This window comes from Akebia trifoliata, unplaced genomic scaffold, assembly GCF_017979445.1.
Source record: "Akebia trifoliata isolate Shusen 1 unplaced genomic scaffold, ASM1797944v1 Contig00726, whole genome shotgun sequence".
Classification (NCBI taxonomy): domain Eukaryota; kingdom Viridiplantae; phylum Streptophyta; class Magnoliopsida; order Ranunculales; family Lardizabalaceae; genus Akebia; species Akebia trifoliata.
In genome coordinates, this window is record NW_028237151.1 from 102,970 (window position 1) to 112,746 (window position 9,777).

Sequence of the window (9,777 nt, forward strand, 5' to 3'; positions counted from 1 at the left end):
AAATGAGGTGCTAGTCGTCATGGCTTCTACTTTACTAGTCTCACAATTGGCTCAACATTTAAGTGATGGTAGATCATTTTGGGGTTGATCTCCAGCATCTCTTCTATGGACTAGGCAGGAACATCCCTGTTCCTCCTCAGGCAGTCTACCAGCTCTTTCAACTCCTTTAGGCCCAGTTATGCCACTACCCCACATCCACCATCTAGATGTTCTCCAAGCATGAGGGTTCACGGGCTTAGTTTGCCCCCATTGTAAGTGTTATTGCTGAGTTTTTTTCTTGAAGAGCTCTTCCTTGCCTAGCATGCACACCTAGGCTACTACCTAATCCCCTCGGATGTCTCACATCCCTTACAATGTTGGGAATCTTAGGACCTGATAGTATGTTGAAGGTACGACCCTCATCTTGTGGATCCACCATCTGCCCAGTATAACATTGTAAGGGGAACTTGTTTCAATGACCATAAATCTGCTCATTAATGTTATCGGCCCTACCTATACAAGTAAGACTATTTCTCCCCATGATTGACTCATCCTCCCATCAAACCCAATCAGAAGGGCTCTTGTTTGGGTGAATACGCTTCTACTAAGATCCATCTTTAAAAAAGTTGAGAAGTACAGAATGTCGACTGAGTTGCCACTGTCAATCAACACCCTTTTTAGAGAAAAAGTGCCTACCTAGAGGGTTACCACCAACGCATCATAATGTGGCCTAGCCAACCCCTCCAAATCTTCTTCTATAAAGGCCACGGTCTGCTCTTTATATGGCTCTGTTTGCTCTGTGGGCTCATTTTTTGTGGTATAAACATGAGCAAGGTGTTCTACTCGCCACCTTTTGACTCTCTTGTCAACCTTATTCAAGCCTGACCTTCTAGGTCTTACTTTAGGACAACGTGTATAACCACTACCCTTCCATCTTACCACTCAATAGATGGCTGATATTGCCTCTAATTCCTATCTCGAGGAGTATTTTTTCTTTGTTTTCTGACAGGTCCCTCAATCGACCTTACTCTGCCAATCTCTTCAAAAATCTTATCAGAGCCTAGTACTTGTTGGTACTATGGGCTTGCACCTTATGATACTCGAAGTATCGCTTATCTTGCTTTATTTGATCTCGAAGGAGAGGTGCTAGCTACTCACAATACGACTCATTCGTGATGAGGTATAGGAATTCACTAGGGAGCATAGAAAAGTACGTCCCCTTCCTCCTCTGCTCTCTATCTTGCTCGAGCAGTTTCTTCCTGCTCTACTATCGTGGCTGCTATTGCTTGCTAGGCTTCACTATAATATGTATGACCTTACTCTTTCTGATTGATTTATGATGGTCATCTTCCAATCTGATGTACTTTTCTGCTCTTTCAAATAGTTCACTTAGAGTTTCTGGTTTACTCTTCACAAGAGACCTGTACAATCCTAAGTCGTATGGCAAAGAGTTCTTGAACGCCACTACTATCGTTCTCTCGTCACAACTTTTTAGGACCATCACTTCTTCCTTGAATCTTTTTGTAAATTCTCTAAGGCTCTCCCCAGATTGCATTCTCATGTTGAGCAAAGCATCTACATCTCTACCACTCTTTTAGTTGTCAATGTAACGCGTTACAAAGACAATACAAAACTCATCAAAAAAAGCTATTGATCCACACGGTAACTTGTAGAACCAGGTCAACGTATTTTCCTACAAACTAAAAGGGAAAAGCCTTCACATCAAACCATCGTTCCCTTTCCACAGCATAAGCATCTATCAAAAGTGAAATAAATACTCTACTGGGTCCTTCGTCCCAAAGTATAGGGTGAAACATGACGGTATGAATTTCTTCGGGATCTCTTCAGCCAAGACCTCTATTGTAAAGGGGGATCTCTAAATATCCCTGATGGCTTACGCCACTAATGTGCCTATATCTACACTCTTCATCATCTCCTTCTCCTTCCAGATCATCTCTCTGATCTCTTCTCAAGTCAGACCCACTGTGAACTCTACTTGAGTAGTAGTAATGGCAGCTTCCATTTTTCCCTTCCCAGTTGGGTCTCACAGTTGAGAACTACCTTCTGATTTGAGACACGATCATCTCCAGCAAAAGGCTGAGGATCGCATGGTGGGAGATCTTGTCTTGCTTGTTATAATTCTCAAGACGTTGACTCAGATTTCAATTCTGTTCAGCCAAGTCCTCCATCTCTTCTGTATATCCTTTTGTTGTTTCTTCATGGTTTCTAACATTGCAAGAAGGTCTACATTTGTGGTTGGTGCCATGGGTGGGTGCATTGACTTCGGTCGTTCTAGTAGATCTTACCATTATTTTGATTGAAATCAATATGTTGTTAGTATTCCCACGGACAACGCCAAACTTATGGGGTCAATTCTGGCAGATGGTAGTGATAAACTTTGCCTCACAGCTCTGAAGTAGCTCATTCCACCTCCCCACTAGCACCGGCGTGGTACTTGTCAAAAATTCTCTGATACTCAAGTTAGAGTAGCAGAGGAATAATGGAAATTACTGGTTAGACTCTTAATCGACCAATAGATCTTTCCTTTGAATTAGGATTTCCTCTTCTCACGGGAGGTAATCCCGGAAAACTCCCTGATTCCCAAGATCTTAAACAGGGATCTTTTGGATTAGATATACTATATTGGGGAGATCTCATCCAAGATCTCTGGGCTTGATATGCCCAAACCAAACTACGGATCCTTTTTTACCAAGTTTGCCCTACTTAGCAAACCAGGCCTTGTTCAGTGTTGTACTATCCCTCTAACCAGGCAAGGTGCTATCTACCTTGGCCTGCCCTTCTACTGGGCAGCGATCCGTATACTGATTTGTGCATGGTACCACTTAACCGACTTGGACACATGTACAATTTGGATGATTGCGTGAATATTACCCTCTACTAGTGTGATATGTAGTAACGTTCAATAATACTTATGTGAAGGATTTGCTAGATGACATGCTATGGTCAATTATATTATCAAAATTAAGTCTAAAGAATGGATATCATTCAAAGTGGATTAAAGTAAAAAATGAATGAAAAACAAAAAAAAAAATCTTTAAGAACAACTCTAGGATGAGTTTTTTTCAAGAACGGGGGACTGATGTAAGACATCTACAATCCTAATTAGAATTGTAGTAGGATTTTTATTTCATAATTATGTTAGGAGTACAATTCATTGTTAGTTTCTAATTTATTTTAAATTTATTTTTATTATTTAAGTTATAATTAAAAGTGTTTAAAAGTGTCAATTTGAGTTCTATTAAGATTAGAAAGTTAGTATTATATTATAGATAAGTTAGAAATGTTAATTTTTGATATTTAAAGAGGATTCTAAGTTGTTATGATGAAGTTATCTATATAAGAAACGCCAAACTCAAAAATTCAATAATCAATCAATTCAATTATCTTTTCTCTCTTAATTAATATTTGGCCTTATGCTTTATTTTCTTTCAAGTTCTTGCTTATTTATCAATTAAATCCATTGATTCAAATTGATTTGGAGTGTTCTATTGAACACAATATCTTAATTTCTATCGAATATCTTCATTCACTCGCTTCTGCTGCTTTACAAACCCTGATAATGCAAGATAGTGAAAAAAAAAAGAGGAAAATAGGAGGTTTAAGGAATTTGATTTGGGTGATTTTGGAAATAGGTTAAGGATTTAGGCGACAATAGGAAAATGATTTCCAAAATCTCAATTGGCTATATGTTGAAATGTAAAACATGAATTTTTTTAATTACAACATTTTGAAATTAGAACGTTTAGGGTATTTGGTTGGGATAAATGATAGGGTATATGATAGATTTGAAGAAGAGATTAATGAAATGAGGATTGAAGAAAATGTGAAAGGATTAAGGATAGAATAAAATGGGTTTCAAGAATCAAGAATTCAAGATTGTTTGAAAAATCACTAAAACAAAGTTTGTGGGTTAGTTTCTTGAAAGGATTAGAGGGTTCTTGAAGGCTTCTTGATCTATTATCACAAATAAATAAAATATATATATATATAAAAGATGGATTGAAGAAAACGATTAAAGAAAGTAAAAAAATTATATTTATCTTGGAATCTCCCCAATGATTTTCATGACATCGGCCACATTGAATGCACCAATATTTAAAACAAGGAAATAATTCTTCTCTATATTCATTCACGATTTTTCGTAAATAAACTCTAGTACAACTATAAATAGAGAAAATCAACTTAGAATCGTGATAAATAAATCTAATTTTCATAACTTTCTCTTTCCTAATTTTTCAACCCTCATAAATTTAAATTAAAGACATTATAAAATTATCAAATTACCTCTAACTATTATACCAAATTACTAATACCATGGGCCAATAAAACATGAAAATAAAGCCCTAAAACATAAAACTAAATAAAAAATAAAATTTATCTTCAAGCTTTGATGTCCCCATCAATTATTTTCGACTGGGAAGATTTTCTACTAGAGAAATAAAATGGTTGTAATACCCTAGTAAATCAGGTTTAGATAAGCCATATGCAATTTGTTCATGACTTGCTTCTCAACCAATACATCCTCACACTTCAATAAATATCTCTTATTTTCTTGTAAGAACTGAAGTTGACACTCTAAAATCCTGCATGTATAACATAAATCATTGATTTATCCAAAAAAGTATCAACATTTTCTTTTTCATAGGATAAAATCAAAGGATGTAATGGTTCCACAATTTCTTGTGCCAGTTGTTCAGGTTCTTCAGACTTAGATTCTTCTTCAAGAACCAATAATGATGCCTCACACTCGTCAATCTCATTATCGCTTAAATAAGGCCCATAAATTTCTTCATCACTCGTCTTAAGTTTAGGTGTATAGACTTTGATCACATCTGCTTCATTATCTCAATTCAAGCACTTTGATTTATAATGTCCACGGCAATTACACTTGTTGCACATGTTTTACTGTCTGATCTCTTCATGCCACTGCTCACGTCATTGTCTGTGCTCTTCACTTTTCTGTGTAATACTGTTGCAAACACAATGGCATATTTGATGTAATTTTGACAATATATTTAGTTCATCTAAGAATAGGCTTGACAAATGCATCTTCCCTCAACGCGATCTGCTAATTTTTTTAGTGTCTCAACTTAGGTTGTGATACCAATTTGATGTAGGACGGTAAAGGAAGAAGAGGAAAATGGGGAATTTAAAGAATCTAATTTGGATAGTTTTGAAATTGCGTTAAGGATTTGAGCAGCAATAGAAAAAAGTTTCCAAAATCTCAATGTGTCGAAATGTAAAACACAAAAATTTTCAATTACAACATTTTGAAATTAAAAGGTTTAAAGTATTTTGTTGGGATAAATTGATAGGGTATAGGGTAGATTTAAAGAAGAGGTTAATGAAATAAGGATTAAAGAAAATGGGAAAAGATTAAGGGTAGAATTAAATGGGTTTCAAGAATCAAGAATTCAAAATTGCTTGAAAAATTAAGAAAACATGATTTGTGGGTTGATTTCTTGAAAAGACTAGAGGGTTCTTAATGATTTCTTCCATGTATCACAAATAAACAAATATATATATATATATATATATGGGTCGGGTTCCGTAGACACATAAAGCTACTCATAAAGCTACAACGTTTTTGTCTTATATGGTTAAAAAGGTTCAAAATGGGTTGATTTTTTGTGAGGATGATCTCTATTGTGAGGGAATCATCCTTGCAAAAATCATCCCATTCCAAAACTTCTAACCCCATCAAAAATGGTTTTAAAAAATTGGATAGTCTAAAAATTTTCAACTTGTAAACATGGGGCTAGAAGTTTCATAATGGGCTGATTTTTGGCAAAGATGATCTCCTCACCATAGAGATCATCCTCACAAACAATCAGCCCATTCCAAATATTTTTGACCATATAAGACAAAACGCATTGTAGCTTTATGAGTAGCTTTATGTGTATACGGATCCTAATCCTATATATATATATTGAAAAGATGGATTGAAGAAAAATATAGAGGATAAGAAGATGATTAAATAAAGAGAAAAAAATGACATTTACCTTTGAATCACCTCAATGATTTCCATAACATCAACCACATTGAATCACCAATATTCAAAACAAGAAAACAATTCTTTTTTTTCTTTTTCTTTTTTTTTGTTTCATTCATGATTCTTCATAAATAAACTCTAATACAATCTTTAAATAATGAAAATCAATCAAAAGTCCTAAAAAAAATAAAATATCAAATAAATGAACCTAATTTTTATAACTTTCTCTCTCATAATTTTTCAATCCTCATAAACTTAAAAAGACATTATAAAGTAATCAAACTGTCCCTAACTAATATACTAACACCATAGGCCAATAAAACATGAAAATAAAACCCTAAAATAAAAAATAAAATCTATCTTCAAGCTTTCATGTCCCCATCACCTGACTTGGTAAGTATGCTTAAAACAATATGCATAGTTGCATGATGTAGTAGTTTAAATAATTCCTTGTTTTATGCTCCTAATGTTAGTTAAATAATATTAGGCCACTTAAAACTACCACTCCTCCCCCCATACAAACTGAAGCAACATTTTTCAGTGTCCCCCAGTTTACTAATTAATCTTATTATTGATTTTGTCTTCATTAAAAATCCATTTTCATTAAGCTTATGCCTTACGCATTAGTACATCGAAGAGCTTTGCTCATGTTTGCATGTTTAAAATAGATTTGTCACACCCTACTAGTGTCCGTGCAAAGAAAGTGGTCCGTACAAAAGAAGACTGAAGTTTATTTAGGCTTATCCAAGTTGTTTCAATTAGTTTTCATTTATGGTTTTAGTTGGCTGGAAATTAATAGGAAATTTTATTTTAGTAGGATTTATTTAGTTCTTGATCAGTGTTTTAGAAAGTTGAATCTTAGTGTTACTATGGAACTTCTTAGTCTGAGGTAGTTTAGTTTAAGTACAATTTTTCTTAATGAAATATGGTACTATAGTAGTCTATAAATGTATGATATAATTGCGTGCTAGGAAAAGTTGTTTCGGAGAACATATAGACACTTGTTTCCCTTTTTCTTTCTTTTTCATTTTTGACTGTAATACGTGAAGTTCAATTTCCTTACCAAGGGCCTTTCTTTACAACTTGTTCCCCTGAAGGATGTGAGTTGGTTTGGGCTTAATCACTTGTTTTAACTTTATTATTTGGATTGTTTCCAATTTTGTTGATAAGAAAATCATCGAACAACTTTGAATCACGTCGAAACAAGAAAAAGCACGAAACCTAGCTTGGTGGGTACTATGTATAAGACTATTTCAAAATTGTTGGCAATGTGATTAGAATCAATCATCCCAGTGTTAATTGAGCCCTATCAAGGAGCTTTCATTAAGGAAAAAAGAGATGTTGAAAGGAGTTTTAGGAGCTACTAAATACATATATTCGAGATTGTGTACAAGCAGTCTTGTGATTGTATGCAAAGTAGATCTTGAAAAAACTAATGACCATGTGAATTGGGCATTTACAAATACCTTTTAGGCAAATGGGTTTTGGTAGCAAGTGGATAGTGGATATCTTGGATTATGAAATGCATCTCATCTCATCTTTTCATATCTCAGTAAATGGGTGTCTAGTTGCTTTCTTCAAAAGTTCAAGATTGCTAAGAAAGGTAATCCTATCTCCCATTTCTTATTTATGTTAGTAATTGACGCTTTAGGGATACTCATTTTTAAAGCCATCTTTTGGCAGGTTATTTGGGTTTATGGTCAATATCAGTGCTTCGCTAGTGCATCACATGCAATTTGTTGCTGATACCATGATTTTCTTGGATGAATCTCTTAAGTAGACCAGTTTTTAAGAGCTCTTTTATTTGTTTCGAGACTCTGGTTTAGTTGTAAAGCTTAGCAAAAGCAAGTTATTTGGGATGGGGAACTCTGTAGAAGTAGAATTTATTGTATCAACCCTTGGTTGTGAAATGAGAGCCTCCCGCATTCTTATCTTGGGTTTCCATTAGGGACCCCTTTTTAAGCAAAGAAATAGTATAGGGTAAATTCGGAGTTAAATCTAGACCCTACACAAGTTTGGATCTGAGAGTGGCTTGATGATCTAGTTGATCCAACACTGCCCAAACATGTGGTACCTATGAAGTTCAACAGCTCCATTAAGCACAGCTTGGCTTAGTGAGTGGAGTGTCTACTCATATCCTTAGGTAAGGAAGGTCAGACCTGAGCGGCAAAATAGGACGAGTTGTCTTGTTATATGTATGAGTTTTATTAGGAAAAGTATCCTGAGATTCTAGGAGTGGTCGATCTTGTCAATCACAATCTTCTATAAAGAGATAGTTTCCTATTTATAGGATCTTTCCTTCATCTACCCGAAGGATTTAAAAGGAGATAAATCCAAATCCCCACAAATAAGGAAATGGGGTGACGTAATAGAGTATGCAATTAAGGAAAGAGAACTTATAAATAAGAGAGAAGAACTCAAAGGAAAGGACTTTTGGGAGGGAGAACTTTTGGAAGCCAGTACGAGCTTTATCTATTATTCTTTGCAACTTTGGATCTAACTTGAACATCGGAGAATGTTTGGTAGGCATCACTCCAGTGCCCCAGCATGATCAAAGTAACAGGACATGTTTTGTTACACACCCTGCATAGTTTTTATGAACCAACATTGGACTTTTACTTACAAAGCTTCCAAGCTCACTCATCCTATTCCAATGACTTTTAAAGTGATGTGATTTCCAAGAGGAGCTTTTCATATTGAATTTTTTTGTTTTGTATATATTTGGTCAGTGAGTCCATATTACTTTTGGTATGTTTATGCGTCAGCATATGTTCTGTTTGCAATTACTCTTACTCTTAAGATTTTTTGTACTATTTTTAGTAGTTCTGCTGGATGTTAGTGTTACTTATTTAACTTGTTTAGTTTTGATCTTTCCCCTTTGTATTTTCATAATTGGACAGTAATATATTCAAATCATGTGGAATGACACTTGGTTTCCCCTCTAATGTATATGGTGGTTAAACAAGCTTGGAAAAATAAATCAATACCTAATTTACTGACAACACACCACTTAGAGCATTAGTCTTTAGATTTCAAAAGTCTTAAAACACTATAATCTAGACGTACACACTTTTAATATATAACTCTTAACCTTCCTGTGAATAGGAATTGACAATGAGGAGCGCAGGTTCATTGAGGTCAAGCAACAATGCCAATTTAGAGGGGGTCTTCAAAGTTCTCGGAGTAGACGCAAAGAAATAACAATATTCATGTTATAAAAGAGTTCAAGAGATTGGGTCTATCCTCCTTCAAGGGTGTACCTGATCCGCTTCAAGCTGAGGCATAGATTTTGAAGTTGGAAAAGATCTATGAGATGATGGGTTGCACTGATGATCAGAAGGTCACATTGGTAGCCTACATGTTAGAAGGCGATGCACATAACTGGTGGGACATGGTAAGGACTCGGAAACCTACTAACGAATCGATCACTTGGATCCAATTTCTCGAGCTGTTTAATGACAAGTATTTTCCACAATATTTTCTTGATGAGATGCAAGTGGAGTTTTTTACAATGGTACAAGGGAACAGATCAGTGGCTGAGTATCATGCCAAGTTTATCGAGCGATTCGTTCCATACTACATGATGTCAGACAAGGCAAAAATGGCTGAGAAATTCAAGCGAGGTTTAAATTTATCTATTAGAAGCAAAGTTATCAAACTGAATCTGAGAACTTAAGCGAAGGTTGTAGAGAAAGCACAGATTGTGAAAAAGCTCAATGAGGAGATCCAAGAGGAAGACATGGAAACACCTACCGAAGCCATGATCGACCTTGCTGTCAATGTGA